Source organism: Carettochelys insculpta, chromosome 1, assembly GCF_033958435.1.
Source record: "Carettochelys insculpta isolate YL-2023 chromosome 1, ASM3395843v1, whole genome shotgun sequence".
NCBI classification, from domain to species: domain Eukaryota; kingdom Metazoa; phylum Chordata; order Testudines; family Carettochelyidae; genus Carettochelys; species Carettochelys insculpta.
Genome location: NC_134137.1, coordinates 317,399,515 through 317,415,897, shown reverse-complemented (window position 1 = coordinate 317,415,897; position 16,383 = coordinate 317,399,515). Strand labels below are relative to the sequence as shown.

General features: G+C 48.9%; 1 pseudogene; it reads right to left on the bottom strand.

Moving 5' to 3' along the window:
* Window positions 1-14,210: 14,210 nt before the first annotated feature.
* Window positions 14,211-14,598, bottom strand: LOC142007423 (histone H2A.J-like; annotated as a pseudogene).
* Window positions 14,599-16,383: the final 1,785 nt, after the last annotated feature.

The following is a 16,383-nucleotide window of genomic DNA, read 5'->3' as shown; positions in this document are numbered from 1 at the left end:
ATGCAGGCAGCAGCAATAACATGCGGCCAGCCTGCACGCTCTTCAGGAGCCCCAAGAACCACCCAGCGCATGGATGGCCACCCGGCAGCGCCCCCAGGGGACCCCCCCAAGGGGAGCCAGGGCAGCCAGGCTGGCAGCCAGGCTGGCAAGTGGCAGCGGGGCCCCTCCTGGATGGAGGCCGAGCTGCGGGACCTGCTGGGGCTCTGGAGTGAGGAGGAGGTGCTCCAGGTAATGGGGAGCAAGAGGCTGAACGCAGATGCGTTCGCTCGGCTGGCCGAGGGCCTGGCCGCCTGGGGTCACCCTGCCCGCACTCCGGACCATGTCCGGAGTAAAGTCAAAGAGCTGCGGCAGGGTTATGCCCGGGCCCGGGATGCGGCCGGCCGATCGGGGCTGCCCCCGTCACTTGCCCCTTTTACAGGGAGCTCAGGGATATCCTGGGCCCCCGGCACACCTCCTCCCCTCTGGCCACTCTTGACACCTCGGCTGAGGAGCCCCAGCAGGCCCCGGAGCTGGAGTCCACCCTGGAGATAAGTCCCGCACCCCGGGGGCCCCCCCGGAGCCCACCCCCGGGGCATCGCAGCAGGAGGAGGAGGAGGAGGAGGAGGGGGACTCCTCTTCCACTGAGAAGGGCTGCACATCCTCCTCCCATCCCAGAGCAGCAGCCGGGCATCCGCCCCCCGGGTGTCCCCCGACCGTGGGAGTGGACCTACAGGTATGTACCCCCCCGGTATACACCCCTGGGGTTGAGGGGTGGGGGTAATAGATATGTGGCCAGGGCCCTCCACATGCCCAGATGGCCATGGCCCCAAGGACAGCAGTGCCATGTCCCTCACAGGAGTGCATCAGCCCCTGCCCCGCCCCCAGCACGACAGTGCCATGCCCCATCCCCGGGGCTGGGGGAGCGGAACCTCTAGTGTCCCCCGGGAGGAGGGGGTGGGACACCCCGCAGCAGTAGCAGCAGCAGCAGCCGCAACAGCAGCAGCATGTGATGGAGTGGGGGGAGTACAAATGCAAGTCTCAGGCTAGATATGAGCAACAAGCTGAATAGCTCCCAGTGGCTAAGGATGATCCTGGGGCTACAACTGGCAGGTGACACCTCTGCCCTGAACAAACAGGAGGGAGGAGCCAAGCTGGCTTTGAATTGGGGGTGGGCCACAGGTAGAGGCTAGGGGAAGGGAGAGCTGGAAGGCAGCCAGCTGAGAAGGGGGAAAGCCACACCCCAGAGGGGCACCCCTTGGGGTCTTCTCCCCAGGACGGGTTGGAAGGACTGTCTCTGACTGCTGTACTGTCACTTCTGGGAGAAACTGGGCATCTGTGGCCTAAGAAACCTCTCCTGTCAGACCCTGCTGAGTGAAGTGAGAGTCACGCCTGCCAGGGCACGGGGTGCAGTGCAGGGGGACCCATGAACCCCATCACAGCAGCATCTCCCAGGGACGGGGATGGGGAACCTGCAGCACAGGGGTGGGGGGACAAGGGCCACGGCTCGGGGCCCACACTAATGCCTGTCTCCACTCTTCTTCCCCCTCTCCTGTGTTCCACAGCTGCACCATAGGAAGGACCAGAGAGCGCCGGCGAGGCTTCAGTGGTCCCGGAAACCCCTCCGGGGCCATCGCTCCAGGCAAGCCCCTCAGCGGAGGACCGACCGGCCCCATGGCAGGCAAGACGGCGCACCCAGCAACACCACACGCCGGCGACGGACCCCCAGCTGCTGGCCATCCATCGTCGGCAGCTGGAAGTCACGGAGCAGCGTCTGCGGGTGGAGCAACACCGCCTCCACCTGCAGGAGCGGGCGCTGGCCTGGCGCCAAGAGGCATGGGGGGCCTACATGGAGACCTTCAACCGCCTCGTGAACTACCTGGCCCTCCCTGCCGTGCTGGCCGCAGCTGCGCCCGACCTGAGTGCTCCACCCGCCGCGCCACCTGCTGCTCCGCACGTCGCCGTCCTGTCCGCCGTCGCCCCGCCACCAAGGGCTGGACCGCCAAGGGACACCTGGGGCCAGCTGAGACTCGCCGGACATATCTTCCGGTCCGCCCGGCCCCCAGCCAGCCCCGGACAGGGCTGCGGCCGAGGCGGGGCTCCCGGCCGCCCACCCCCAGTGCCGGACTTTAGGGGCGTGGGGCCCAGGACATGCCCCACCCCCGTATATAGTTTTGGGACTTATTTATTTGTGCCCCCCCATTTGCCCCATCCCCCCATGTAAATAGTTCTCCCTTTCCTTGTAATCCCTAGTTTTCTGGTTTTTGTACGTATAATATATGCAAACTTTTTTATTATTCACTTATATAATAGTTTAGTTAGAAGGTCTTGTATATAGTTTGTTGTTATTAGTTAAAAAAACAGTTCAAAGAAAACCAGTTTCATTTCACCAATAAGTGCGTGCTTTTATTTGTCCAGGAAAAGTGTGAGGGGGTGTGCTGTTGGGTGCTTCGTGGTGTGGGCGTAGAGGCAGGGAGTGTTGTGCAGGAAGGGGGGGTGCAGTGGAAGGCCTGGCAGAGTTCACCCTGCGGCCTCATCGAAGTGGGCCCGCAGGGCCTCCTGGACCCGGGTCCCTTCGAGGTCCACCTGGCGACTGGGGCAGCGGGTGGCTGGACATCGGCCCTGCCGGCCTCCACAGCCCAGCCCTGAAAAAAGGCCTCCCCCTTGCTCTCCACCAGATTGGGTAGGGCGCAGCAGGCACCCACAATCTGGGGGATGTTGTTGGGGCCCACATCCAAGCGGGTCAGGAGACATCTCCAGCGCCCTTTGAGGCGGCCACATGAGCGCTCCACCACCTGGTGCGCGTGGTTCAGGCTCTGGTTGAAGCGGTCCTGGCTGGCAGAGAGATGGCCCGTGTACGGGTGCATGAGCCAGGGCCGGAGTGGGTATGCCGCATCTGCGATGACACAGAGGGGCATGGTGGTGTCCCCCAGAGGGATCTCCCGCTGGGGGATGTAGGTCCCCGCCTCCAGCCGGCGGCACAGGCCCGAGTTCCGGAAAACCCGGGAGTCGTGGGTGCTGCCAGTCCAGCCCACATAAACGTCCTGGAAATGACCCCAGCTGTCCACCAAGGCCTGGAGGACCACTGAGTGGTAGCCCTTGCGGTTTACGTAGCGCCCTCCACTGTGTTGCGGGGCGCGGATGAGGATGTGAGTCCCATCCAGAGACCCGAAGCAATTGGGGAAGCCCAGCGTGGCAAAGCCCGCGATGGTGGCATCTGGGTCCCCCAGCCTCATGAGCCTGTGGAGGAGCATGGCGTTCATGGTGCGCATGACCTGCTGGGGAAGCACATGGGAGAGCACCAATGAGGGGTGAGCAGGGTGTGCGTGGCCCTGCCCTGCCCGGGCCCCCCTCCCCTCCCCTCTCCTGCCCTGCCCTACCCTGCCCCCCACTCCCCTCCCCTGCCCTGCCCTGCCAGGGCCCCCCTGCCCGCCCCCCGCCCCCCATGGGTCCTCTTACCTCCATGAGGACAGCCCCGACGGTGGCCTTGCCGACGCCAAACTGCTGTCCCACGGATCGGTAGCTGTCTGGAGTGGCCAGCTTCCAGACAGCGATGCTGACCCATTTCTCCACTGGGAGGGCACGCCGCATGGCGGTGTCCTGGTGCCTGAGTGCGGGGGTGAGCCACTGGCATAGCTCCATAAATGTCTGCTGGCTCATTCTAAAGTTCCTGAGCCGGCGGTCGTCGTCCCACTCCCCAAGCACCAGCCGCTCCCACCAGTCGGTGCTGGTGGGGTAGCTCCACAGGCGGCGGCGTGTGAGGCGGGGGGGGGGGTCGGGGTGCTGCAGGGTTGGGGGTTGAGTCCTGCTCCCCTGCAGGCTGCTCCTCCTCCGGTGTGGCAAGGAGGTGCTCAGCTGCCTCCCGCATGGCATGGATCAGGGCAAGCCCTGCTCCTGCAGGGAGGGCTGGGTGGACCTCTGGCTGCTGCTGCTGCTGCTGCTGCTGGGGGTCCATGACCGCGTCACCTTAGGTCTGCGTGCCTATGGCTCTTCAGACCGTGTGCTGTGCAGGCTGAGTGTGTCTGGGAGGGGTCCTTTAAGGGAGTGGCTAGCTGTTGCCCCGGAAGCGCTAGTCCGCCCCGTGACCCTGTCTGCAGCTGTGCCTGGCATCCCTATTTTGATGTGTGCTACTTTGGCATGTAGACGTTCCCTCACAGTGCCTATTTCGATGTGGTGCTGCGCAACGTCGATGTTGAACATCGACGTTGCCAGTCGTGGAGGACGTGTAGACGTTATTCATCAAAATAGCCTATTTCGATGTCTCCACATCGAAATAGGCTACTTCGAAGTAGGCTTCACGTGTAGACGTAGCTACAGTCTGCAAGCCCTTCTGGGGCTCCAGGTGAGGTGTGCTGCTAAAGGACCCCACCTAGACACCCATTCCCTGTACATGCTGAGGCTTGCCTACCTCCAGCATAGCCTGTGCAGGGACCACACACAGGCCAAGGGAGACTGTGTGCTTGCCAGGTACCCATGCAACTAGAGCAGCCCCCAGGCTCACCCTGAATCCACGCAGAGCTGATGGGTTGCAGCCATTGTCCACCTCTTCTGGTGGGATATGCCCCACACTGCCTTTGGGGAGCATGACCCAGATGACCTAGGGCCCCCTTCGCCACTCTCCCTCAGGGGATCAGGTAGATCTGGAGATACATCACCAGTGCCAACTGGTGGGACTGCTTCATCATAGACCAGTGGGATGACCAGTAGTGTCTCCAGAATTTCCAAATAAGAAAGGACACTTTCCTGGAGCACTGCACCTGGGTCACCCCCACCCTATGAAGAGAGGACACCCAGTTGCAGCCCGCCATCCCAATGGAGAAGCGGGTGGCCATCGCCCTCTGGAAGCTCGCCATCTTGGACAGCTACCACTCCATCAGGAACCAGTTCAGTGTGGGCAAGTCCACTGTCAGGGTCATCCTCATGCAGGTCAGACACTAAAACCGTGCCTGAATCAGTTAGCCCTGTCTCCGGAGTGATTCTGAAAAAAGAATTCGGGAGTCATACAGTGTACACCATTGGACAAGAGTTCATACTGCAAAATAAATGGGTTTCCATTATTTTAGCTCAGATTGTGAACACTTAATCACAGTGACTCAATAAAGTGAGTGAGAGGTTAACAATCTGAAGGATCAACTTTTATCCACAGAACCCACAATGTAGTTTTACACATCCCACTGTGTTTTCATTAGTGAGAGTGCATTGGGAAGTAACTGGAAAAATATTCGCCTTTTAAATACAACCACTTGAGCTGTAAAAACTATAAAGGCAAATCTATTTCAGAACAAAAGCTATATTCCAGAATAAACTATACAAAGGGACATTCTCAATCAAGGAGAATAATACTAATATTAGAAATAGGACATTGATAGATGTTAGAAATAGGAGATTATTAGAAATAGGACATAGAAGCTGCGTCTACACGTGCACACTACTTCGAAGTAGCGGCACCAACTTCGAAATAGCTCCCGTTGCGTCTACACGCGTCGGGCGCTATTTCAAAGTTAACTTCGACGTTAGGCGGCGAGACGTCGAAGTCGCTAACCTCATGAGGAGATAGGAATAGCGCCCTACTTCGACGTTCAACATCGAAGTAGGGACCGTGTAGACGATCCGCGTCCCGCAACATCGAAATTGCTGGGTCCTCCATTGCGGCCATCAGCTGGGGGGTTGAGAGATGCTCTCTCTCCATCCCCTGCGGGGCTCTATGGTCACCGTGGGCAGCAGCCCTTAGCCCAGGGCTTCTGCAGCAGCTGGGGATCTATGCTGCAGGCACAGGGTCTGCAACCAGTTGTCAGCTCTGTGGATCTTGTGTTGTTTAGTGCAACTGTGTCTGGGAGGGGCCCTTTAAGGGAGCGGCTTGCTGTTGAGTCCGCCCTGTGACCCTGTCTGCAGCTGTGCCTGGCATCCCTATTTCGATGTGTGCTACTTTGACGTGTAGACGTTCCCTTGCTGCGCCTATTTCGATGTTGGGCTGAGCAGCGTCGAAGTTGAACATCGACGTTGCCGGCCCTGGAGGACGTGTAGACGTTATTCATCGGAATAGACTATTTCGATGTCGCAACATCGTGGCTGCACGTGTAGACGTAGCCAGATAGATTTAAAGAGCCCAGTAAATGACAAATATAAAATTAAAGATTAGCAGTGAGAGGTTGAGGAAACTAAACAACTACAACAACATCAAGAAAGTGAGATGAAAGGAGGATGCTACCCATCTACAAACAAGTGAGAGGCAATCTAAATGGGGGAGAGATTATTTATGGATATTTATTTATGGACCAGGAGGACAACATAACAAGACAAAGTAGTTTAGAAGTAGAAAGACAAAACTTGGAAAACTTTAGGTTGGCTATTAAAAAAATATCAATGTGATCTATTAGACAATGTAATCATCTTTCTACTAAGTGTGATATGATAAAGACATAATCACTAAAGGTATTTAAGAGGCGATAGAATAAAAGATTTGAATGTGTTAGAGGAATATTCTTCTCTAGATATGTCTCTGTGGTGCAATGGGTTCGCGTGTTCAGCTGTTAACTGAAAGGACGGTAGCTCAAGCCCACCCACAGATGGTGGTGTTAAGTCTGTGCTGCTGTCGTCTATAGACTGTGTAACCCAAAGGATTCTTCCAGACCTGCCTTTTATTGTTTTATATTACACAAGCTGCCTAGCACATTGCTGCTTTCCTGTACCTTAAATATCTATCAATACTTGAATAAGCAGTGTAGTTTGCTTGGAAGAAAAATGTCTTCCACCACTAATTTCTCTTTGTTTTATCAATGAACCTAGTATGTCCTATAAGGAGATGTGGGTAGAGGTAAAGCAAATGTCTGTGCCTGTTCATGCATATGCTATGAGGCTGATGTTACTCCTTTTGGAGTCAATGGTAACATTCTCAGTGACTTCAATGGCAGCAGAAATGGGCTCTAAATATGCAAGTAGTGCATCTGAGTAACAAAAGAATGCAGTAGAGAAATTAAAGTCCATTCCCACTAATGAAGCAAACTTGTGGAATCCCAGTTTCTAAAATTCCTACAAAAAACAGATATCAGAGATCATTAATATTTTGGAAGGAAATTTGCCGCCCAAACATGCAGTAAAAAGACATGATGAGAAAAAAATATGCATGACTATGCAGTACCTCATTAGCATAATGGCAGCTGCACGGGATTCGAAAGTGCCACTTTTGAAATGCACACCACCTGTGTAAACAGAAGCCTTTCAAAGGGGGTCACGCACTGATCTCCTTTAAAAGACAAGATGCAGTGGTCTTAAACTGCAATAATGTCAATTTAAATTGGACATTTGGAAAGACTTCCTAACTGTTAGGGTGGTTAAACGCTGGAATAAATTGCCTAGGGACATTGTGGAATCTCCATCACTGGAGATCTTTAGGAGTTGATTAGACAATTACCTGGCAGGGATAGTCTAAATGAGTGTTTCTGTGGAAGAGTGGTGTTCCATGAATAACTCACAGGTGTGCCACAACTGTCTGACACTGTTCTGATATCATACACTGATGGTATACGTTTTCTGTTATTGTTGGGTGGGGGTCTTACAACAATTTTTTGAAGAAAATGTTCATAGGTGTTCCACATTATTATTTGGTGTTCTGTGGTCTCAGAAAGTTTAAGAAACACTGGTCTGGGTAATACTTAGTCCTGCCACAAGTGCAGGGGACTGGACTAGATGACCTCTTGAGATTCCCTCTAGTGTTATACTTCTATAATTTACACAGGTTTATGTTTGCCAAAATCCAAGGTGTTCTCAGTTCTGCTATATTAACTGAACTCTAACCTCTCACCAACTTTCTTTTTCAATGGTTGGGCTGTTATTAAATGAGCCAAAATAGAAAATGATTTGGCAGTTGCCACTGACTATGGATGATAAGATGGTAATAATGTTATCACCCATAGTCTGCTAATTAACATTTTCCCTCATCACTCTTTCATCTAGACCAGTGAAAACAAAGAGAATGCATCCCTCTCTGTAAACATGAGGTGAAGGCTCCTTCTAAGCTGGGCTGACTCTCTCGAGTATATATAGCAACCCAATACAGAAGAACATGCTCTATCCCAGTGGATATTAGAAGATCCACCATTGGGGAATTGAAGTATTGACCACTCTGAAAGCTGTAAGAAATAAAGCCACAGACAAATACATTACCTTCATCCAACTATTATGTACCACACACACCTATTAATTAAATATGGTAGCTCTGTTCGCTGTAAATGAAGTCCTTAATTGAAACTTTAAAGGGCGTGATCCATAGTCTATGCAGACTGAAGGATGCCTACTAGCTCTGTCAGGTGAACGATGCTGGAGACACAAATATTCTAGGCTCTATTCCAGGACTGGCCAAACTTATTGGCCTTCTGAGATGCATACAATAACCTTCGCAAGTTCAAAAGCTTCAGGACACACTCAATCTGCCCCATGGGCACCTACCGGGATGCCTTCTTCCAGTAGTACTGTAACGTTTTTTAGGGTGGAAGTGCTGAGCTTTGTCTCTCTGCCTTATCCCATCCATGCCCCTACTGCCACGGGTTGGAGCCACAGCAGGGTGATTGCAGAGCCCTGGATGCAGAATCAAGTTTTGGGGCCCTGGGGCCTGCAGAAGAGAATGGAGCCCATGGGACACAGCCTAAAAATACTGAAAAAAAAACCTTTAAAATCTTTTTGTTCTCATAATCATTAGTATTATTTGCAAAAACTATTAAGTTAAAAATCAGATTTGATGTCAAGTTTATTGCAAAGAAATATCTCATTACATTCAGGGGAAGAAGTAGTTTTGGTAGGCATAAGTACTTGGAAAATTATATTCTTATATTATTTTCCAGTATTACAGTATCAATGTTTAACACATATAAATGAGGCCAGAAATGTTAATAAATGGGACATTAAGTGACTGTATTTCAAACTGCAATTTGGCAGGATATAATTGTAAAATCTTATAAAAAGTACTTTTGGCTGAATTGTTATTAATTCACAGAAATGACATTACAAATTTGAGAAGGCCAGGAAAGGCACTGTACATTGTATTTACTACTTCTATGTCAGACACAATGGGATCATGGGACCACAAAAATGACAATGAGTCTTGGGCAGAATATTCCTGCGTGCATTCAGAATCTGATTAGGCATTAACCCCTCCATATTTAAAGACCTGAGTGAAAACTGCACTGCCTGGCTGCTAGAGCTGCAGTGTCCAATACGTTTACACATTCGCCACATGTGATGTGGTGAAATGTGGCTCAGCAGAGCCACTCTTGTGGACCGCTGCTCTGTCCACCCTGCGCAAGTGACCCACCACTTGGTGGGATGCATGTGTGGCAGCAGTGATGAAGGCAGCCCCTTCAGGTTGCCCTGGTACAGTTCCTTCTGCTCCCTGGTGCATATCCTAGGACTCCAGATGGTAGCCGCACGGCTGCTCTGCCCTACCACAGGCCCAGCATGGCATGGCGTGGCATGGCTTCTGCTGACCAAGTGCGACCGTAGGCTGGTGCAGCTTGGCTCATGTGATCGCAGCCTCCCTGGCTCCAATGGCTGCAGCTCTGGTGAGTTGCTGGAATACACAGTTGAAGGGGCTGGGTGCTTGTCTATGAGGGGAGGGAGAGAGCATTCATGGTGGGGTGGCACTCAGGAATCATAACCACAAGTGTGTTGATCCTTGAATTATTATTGGTCTCGACTGTTCTAGAGACTAAAACACAAAGTTAATTCTGCCAAAACACAGTGGGTAAAAATATCTAGACAGATTATCACCAAACAGTATAAATCAGCAGATTGCATGCTAAGTATTTTAGACCTTGCAGGATGTGGGCAACTAGAAACTACCCTTCTTCCGCTCTCAGGATAGAAAAATCCACATACAATTTTCTTGTCTGCTGTAAAAAATCTTTAGTTGAACGTCTGCTGAAACAGCAATCCACTTATCACATAGTACTTCTCTACATGTGAAAGTGTAGACAACAGTGCAACAGTGCTAGAAAAGTGAGTGTATAAAAATGGCACCTTCATTCAAAAGATCTGATCTCTGGAGATATTCAGAGCTGTTTACAACTTCAGTAAAAATATTGTCACTGACTTTTTACTTCTGTTAGCACTTCACAGCCAATATAGCTACAGAGAGAGTGGGTAAGATTCTATCTTGGTTTATGTATCATTGCCAACATTATGTAAGTTTCAACTGTAGGAACATGTTCCATCGTCAGGAACATGTATGTAGTCCCCCTAAGAGAGAGCTTTATCTCATATTAGACTATAAATGACAAATAAACCATGGTAAAAAAAATTATTTAACCCTAAAGCATTACAGGAGGAAAAGATGGAAGGCACACTGCCCTAATTGATTGAATACACGCATATGTAAGCTTGTTTCCACTCAGGCACAAAAATACAAAAAGGATAATGACAAATATGTAAAAAGACAGAATTATGACAGAATTAAGAAAATTAAGACATGCTACAATATAATTAAGGGCAGAATTTGACTCACTCAATCTTAATTTTTGTTGTTGTTGTTGATGATGATGATGATGTATCAGTGAAAAGGAAAATTAAATAACATCACTCTCAGCCAAGATGAGTCCACAAAACAGATCCACATCCTGAACACTACAGTGCAAAAAAGTGATGGTCACATGAACACCACCCCATACTGAAAACCTATTGACCACTACACTTGCCTGCATTTCTCCAGCCTTCATCCACAACACATTACACAATCCACTGTCTACAGCCAAGCTCTCAGATACAACCACATTTGTTCCAATTCTTCAGACAGAGCCAAACATCTACGGGATCTCTAGTAAGCATTCTTTAAAACTACAATATCTAACTGGGGAAGTAAAGAAACCATTAACAGAACCAGGCATGTACCAAGAAGTCACCTACTACAGGACAGACCCAACAAAGAAAGCAACAGAATGCCACTGGCCTTTACCTTCAGCCCCCAGCTAAGAGCTCTCAAACCCATCTTCTAGGATTTACAGCCCACCATTGGTGATGATTCCTTTGTCTCATAGACCTTGGGTGGCAGGCAAGTCATTGTTTGCAAACAGTCGTCTAACCTGAAACACTCATCAGGAATCATACACCCCATAGCAGAAACAGTAACCCAGGAACAAATCCCTGCAACAAACTCCAATGTCAACTCTGTCCTCTCTTCCACTCTAGTTAAACCCTCAGAGTATCTAATCATATCAACCATATCATCGAAGGCTCATTCACTTGCACATCCACTTATGTAATATATGTACTCGTGTGCCAGCAAAGTTCCTCTCTGTGCCATGTTCATTGGACAAACTAGACTGTCTCCTTTCAACAGAATAAATGGACGCAAGTCAGATATCCAGGAACGTTACATGCAAAAAGCAGAGGGAGAACATTTTAATCTCCCTGGACACACAACTATAGACTAGAGAGTTGTCATTGTCAAGCAAAAAAACCTTCAAAAACAGACTGCAATGCAAAAGACCTGAGCAAGAATTCATATGCAAATTTAACATCATCAGGATGGGTCTAAATAGGGCCTGGGAATGATTCTCTCATTACAGTAAGTAATTTGCCATGTTAGGTATTCTCAACTTCTTATTCACATACACGCTGATTGAATTAGTTCTAATGTAACACTTCCATCTCTGTATCCCTCCTGTTTCTCTTTCCTTTCACTTCAGGCATTTGACAAAGTGAGTTGAAGCTCACAATTTTGCCATAATAAAATTGTGAGTCTTTAAGGTCCTGCCAAACTCACTCTTTATTATATTTGCTGAAATAGATAACCAGATCACCTCTCTGAAAGTGACAGCACTAGTGGGAAAGAGAATCCAACACAGTTTGTGGATACGAAGTCTTTTTCTCCATCTACCTCTTCATCATCTTTATCGTAGAGCCTATTGCAGGCTCAACAGTTTACTCACAGGCTCATCCAGAGTTACCACAACTAGGCACCAGCTTGGGCTGGTTTTCTTGCCATGCTGTGATTGTGGGGCAGCACTGCAGAACCTGGCTAATACGGTAGAAGAGTGCCCAGTTCGAAAACAGGAGGCCAGTGGCAAATACCTAGCTCCACTGACAGAGAGGCTATCCCCTGGTTTCAGAACTTGGACCTGGAGCGCCAATGACTGCCTATGAAAAGATTTCACAGCCATAAGCCGTGTCTACATGTGCACGCTACTTCGAAATAGCGGCACTAACTTTGAAATAGCGCCCGTCACGGCTACACGTGTTGGGCGCTATTTCGATGTTAACATCGACGTTAGGCGGCGAGACGTCGAAGCCGCTAACCCCATGAGGGGATGGGAATAGTGCCTTACTTCAAAGTTGAACGTCGAAGTAGGGCACATGTAGACGATCCGCGTCCCGCACCATCGAAATAGCGGGGTCCGCCATGGTGGCCATCAGCTGAGGGGTTCAGAGACGCTCTCTCTCCAGCCCCTGCGGGGCTCTATGGTCACCATGGGCAGCAGCCCTTAGCCCAGGGCTTCTGGCTGCTGCTGCTGCAGCTGGGGATCCGTGCTGCATGCACAGGGTCTGCAACCAGTTGTCAGCTCTGTGGATCTTGTGTTGTTTAGTGCAACTGTGTCTGGGAGGGGCCCTTTAAGGGAGCGGCTTGCTGTTGAGTCTGCCCTGTGACCCTGTCTGCAGCTGTGCCTGGCACCCTTATTTCGATGTGTGCTACTGTGGCATGTAGACGTTCCCTCGCAGTGCCTATTTCGATGTGGTGCTGCCCAACGTCGATGTTGAACGTCGACGTTGCCAGCCCTGGAGGACGTGTAGACGTTATTCATTGAAATAGACTATTTCGATGTCGCTACATCGAAATAAGCTACTTCGATGTAGGCTTCGCGTGTAGACGTAGCTATAATGTTCTGTTTGCATCTAATATCATGGTAAGCAGTGCTCAGTTACACTACAAGAACACACACAGCATTCCATCTCTTTTCCCTATGACAAGACTTTCTGGCTGTAGGGTGAAAATTCCTCAGGCAGGCCATGGTTTGTGCTAAAGACCCCCTATTTGATGCTTAAAGTCTTAAAGCCTATAAAATAGGTATCCAGCTAGCAAGAATGGAAAAATACCTTGCTGGGACCCCTTCTCCCTATCTCTCTCACCAGAATACCTCGCTGGGCCTCCTTCTCCCTCATCTCCCACACAAGACCCACAGAAGGGCAGGAAGGGCCTTGAAGGGAGGAATAGCTGCCTCAGCAACTACATTCCAAGGAGAGGCCCTGCATGTGGAAACCAATTGTTAGTGCTGTTAATGACTTGTGTTTTAAATCTTGTAGGTAAACCCCCTGGATGCACCAGTACGGAGGCATCGCCACATCCTCTAACCTGTCTTGACATGAACTGGTCATTGTGTATCTGTTTCGTTTAACATGTAGAGAAAATCACCTGTACTAGAAATAAGCTATGGGTGGGGATACTCTGTAACCTTTTTAGATTATTGGCTAACTGTGCTCATTTCGTCTTGCTGCTAGAACCTATCCAAGCACGGGTGACACCCATGTCATAGTTTTCCCCCGCCCATCAATAATCTATATAATCAATTGTAATCTATTGTCTGGCAGTGCTTTACTGAGTCCTGATGGGCAAAGTGGCACTCCACCAGTGCTGTGTGTAATAAACCCTCCTGTTTGCTTCATACACGGTGTCCAGACTTTACTCCAATAATGGCTGTGTCTACACGTGCCCCCTCCTTTCGCATGGGGCATGTTATTAATGAGACAGTTCGGAAGACGCTAATCAGGCACTGACATGAATGTGCAACACTTCACTAGCATAATGGTGGCCACATGTGATTTGAAAGTGCCACTTTCAGAGTGCATGCTGCTCTGTGGTCGTGGGCCTTTCAAAAAGACCCCCCTGACTTCGAAAGCCTCTTCTTCCTAAAGCCAAATAGGAAGAAGAAGCTTTCAAAGTCAAAGGGATCCTTTTGAAAGGCCTCCATCTCCACAGGCAGCTTGTCGTCCAAAAGTGGCACTTTCAAACTGCATGCTGCTGTCATTATGCTAATGAGGTGCTGCATATTCATGTCAGCGCCTCAGTAACATCTACCAAACTGCCTCATTAACATGCCCCCTCCAAAAGGAGGGGGCAAAGACAAGACACGGCCTCTGAGTTTTTCCCATATTGACACCATCTTATTTCAGCTCCATTGGGCTAAATCGTATTTCAGTAGAGTAAGTAAGTACATAAGTAAACAAATTATGACTCCATTTGGTGTGTGTTCTCACTTGCCCTTAGCTTTGTGGCTCTCAGTTTTCTTAGGAAGCAGCACCACCTGGATGTTAGGGAGAACCCCACCCTGTGCAATGATGACTCCTCCCAGAAGCTTGTTCAATTCTTCATCGTTGCGAACCACCAACTGGAGGTGCCGAGGAATGATGCACGTCTGCTTGTTATCCCGAGCCGTGTTACCAGATATTCAGATATCAAGCAGTCAGATATTCCATGACAGCTGCCAAATACACAGGAGCTCCAGCCCACACTCGCTCTGCATAGTTACCTTTGCTCAGCAGACGATGCACTCGACTGACAGGAAACTGCAGGCCGGCTCTTGAAAAGTGAAATTTAGCCTTCGCCCACACTTTGCCTTCCTGCTTTCTATGGCCAGACATGATGCCTAGAACACATACCAACAAAGTCCCTCAAACACAATTGTACAATACCCTGGAATACAATAGAACCGCAAGTGAGGTGGGGAAGAAGGGTTTGGAACAGGAAGTGAAACTTTGGAATAGTAACTACACGAAAGAACACTAATGCTGTAGCAGTTTGCTTAATTCAGGGAGTGGAACTGAAGTGTGATTGAGGTTTCAGTTGTTTTGTTTCTGCGGGGTGGGTAAAAGCAGCAGTCATCAGCCTGCAGCATTTTATTGTATTTCATCCTTCTGTTCCCCTTCTCTTTTGTTAGCAATCATTTGTCCTACAGAGCTCTAGCACTCATCTCACTAGATTCCCTGTTGAAGCATCACAATGCCTAACCCTGCAAAACAGAAAGAAAGCCCTGTTCCAGTGCAAAAATGTGAGAGCTAATGGGGTTTGTTAACATGCAACACAAACAGCATAATAAATCAAAGGGCAAATGCGCTGAAAACATTCATGTATCAGCTAAGTTCCAAAAGTTAAAACCAGGCAGATTTATAAAGGAATATGTAATTCAGAGGAGTTTGCAAATGAGACTTTTCTGATAAAAGAAGCATAATTAAAGTATAACACTTTAGAAGAAAATCTGATCGTTTTTCTCCTCCTTGGGACTGAAATAATTCAGAAACTATAAAAATTAAGCCAGTAACTAATGCTAAGTGGAAGTAGAAATGAGTGTGGTATTTGTGGTATTTGTGGGATTGAAGCTAAAAATCCCAGTGAAATAGGGAATGAGAGCTGTAGCAGAAAATCAGCGGGAATGTAAAAACAATACATTTTAAAAATAAAAAAACCATTGGTGAATCAGGGAAAAAAACTGAAACAATACAAAAAATTGTTCACCTGCTCCAAACTGACAGGAGGATTTGGGAAGGGGAGTGATAGGATAGGTTGATGGTGCCCTTTTGAAAACAGAACCTTTAGCATAGCACAATGTACATTCATGCAAGTGGAGGAGCATCTGGAAATGCTGAAAGAAAAGGTCATGTTTAGAGAGAGAGAGCAGCTGCATTGTGGTTTGTCTCTGTCCAATGTGCAAAGGAGATGGAAAAATAATACAGAAAAGGAGATAAGTGTCAGTAAACTGAACACCAAAACATGAAGGCTACTTTGTGGCTGGCCCCTGCCCTGTTATATAAAGGGGTGAGGGGTAAACAAAGAGCACAATGATAGAAGATGGATGTTTAAGGTCTAAAAATAAAAGGAGCCGTTGCAGAAGACATGAAATTGTTTTCTCAGTGAATTTTCCAGCATTTTCCCAGCTCTGGTAGACATTTCAGTGCTGACATCATCCTGCGCACGGTACTGTACTGTGGTGTATAACAATGAAAAGAAGAGATGGAAAGAAGGGTGAAGTAGGATGATTGGTGAGGATGATGATGATGGTGATGCAAAGCCCACGGACGTCCATGAAGATCTTCCCATGAACTTCACTGCTGAAGTTTATAACAACATTTGAACATTTCTCCTTTAAATGATTACAACTGATTTCTCAAGTTAAGATTATATACACCACCTACAGACAGTCAGTGTTACTAACTCTCATAGGGGAATTCCCTCAGCCTAATAATCACCTATATAGGAGAAAAAAAATACCATCGGGTTGTGTTGTTCTTGTTGATTTTATTTTCAGCCATCATTTTTTCTTCTGTTATACTTTCAACTGGAAGAACTAGCTTCTGTAAAACACCTGACAGGATTGACAAAGTAAAGAATAGGGATAGGGAGGGGTTGTTAGTTTTTGTGTCACCAGCTGG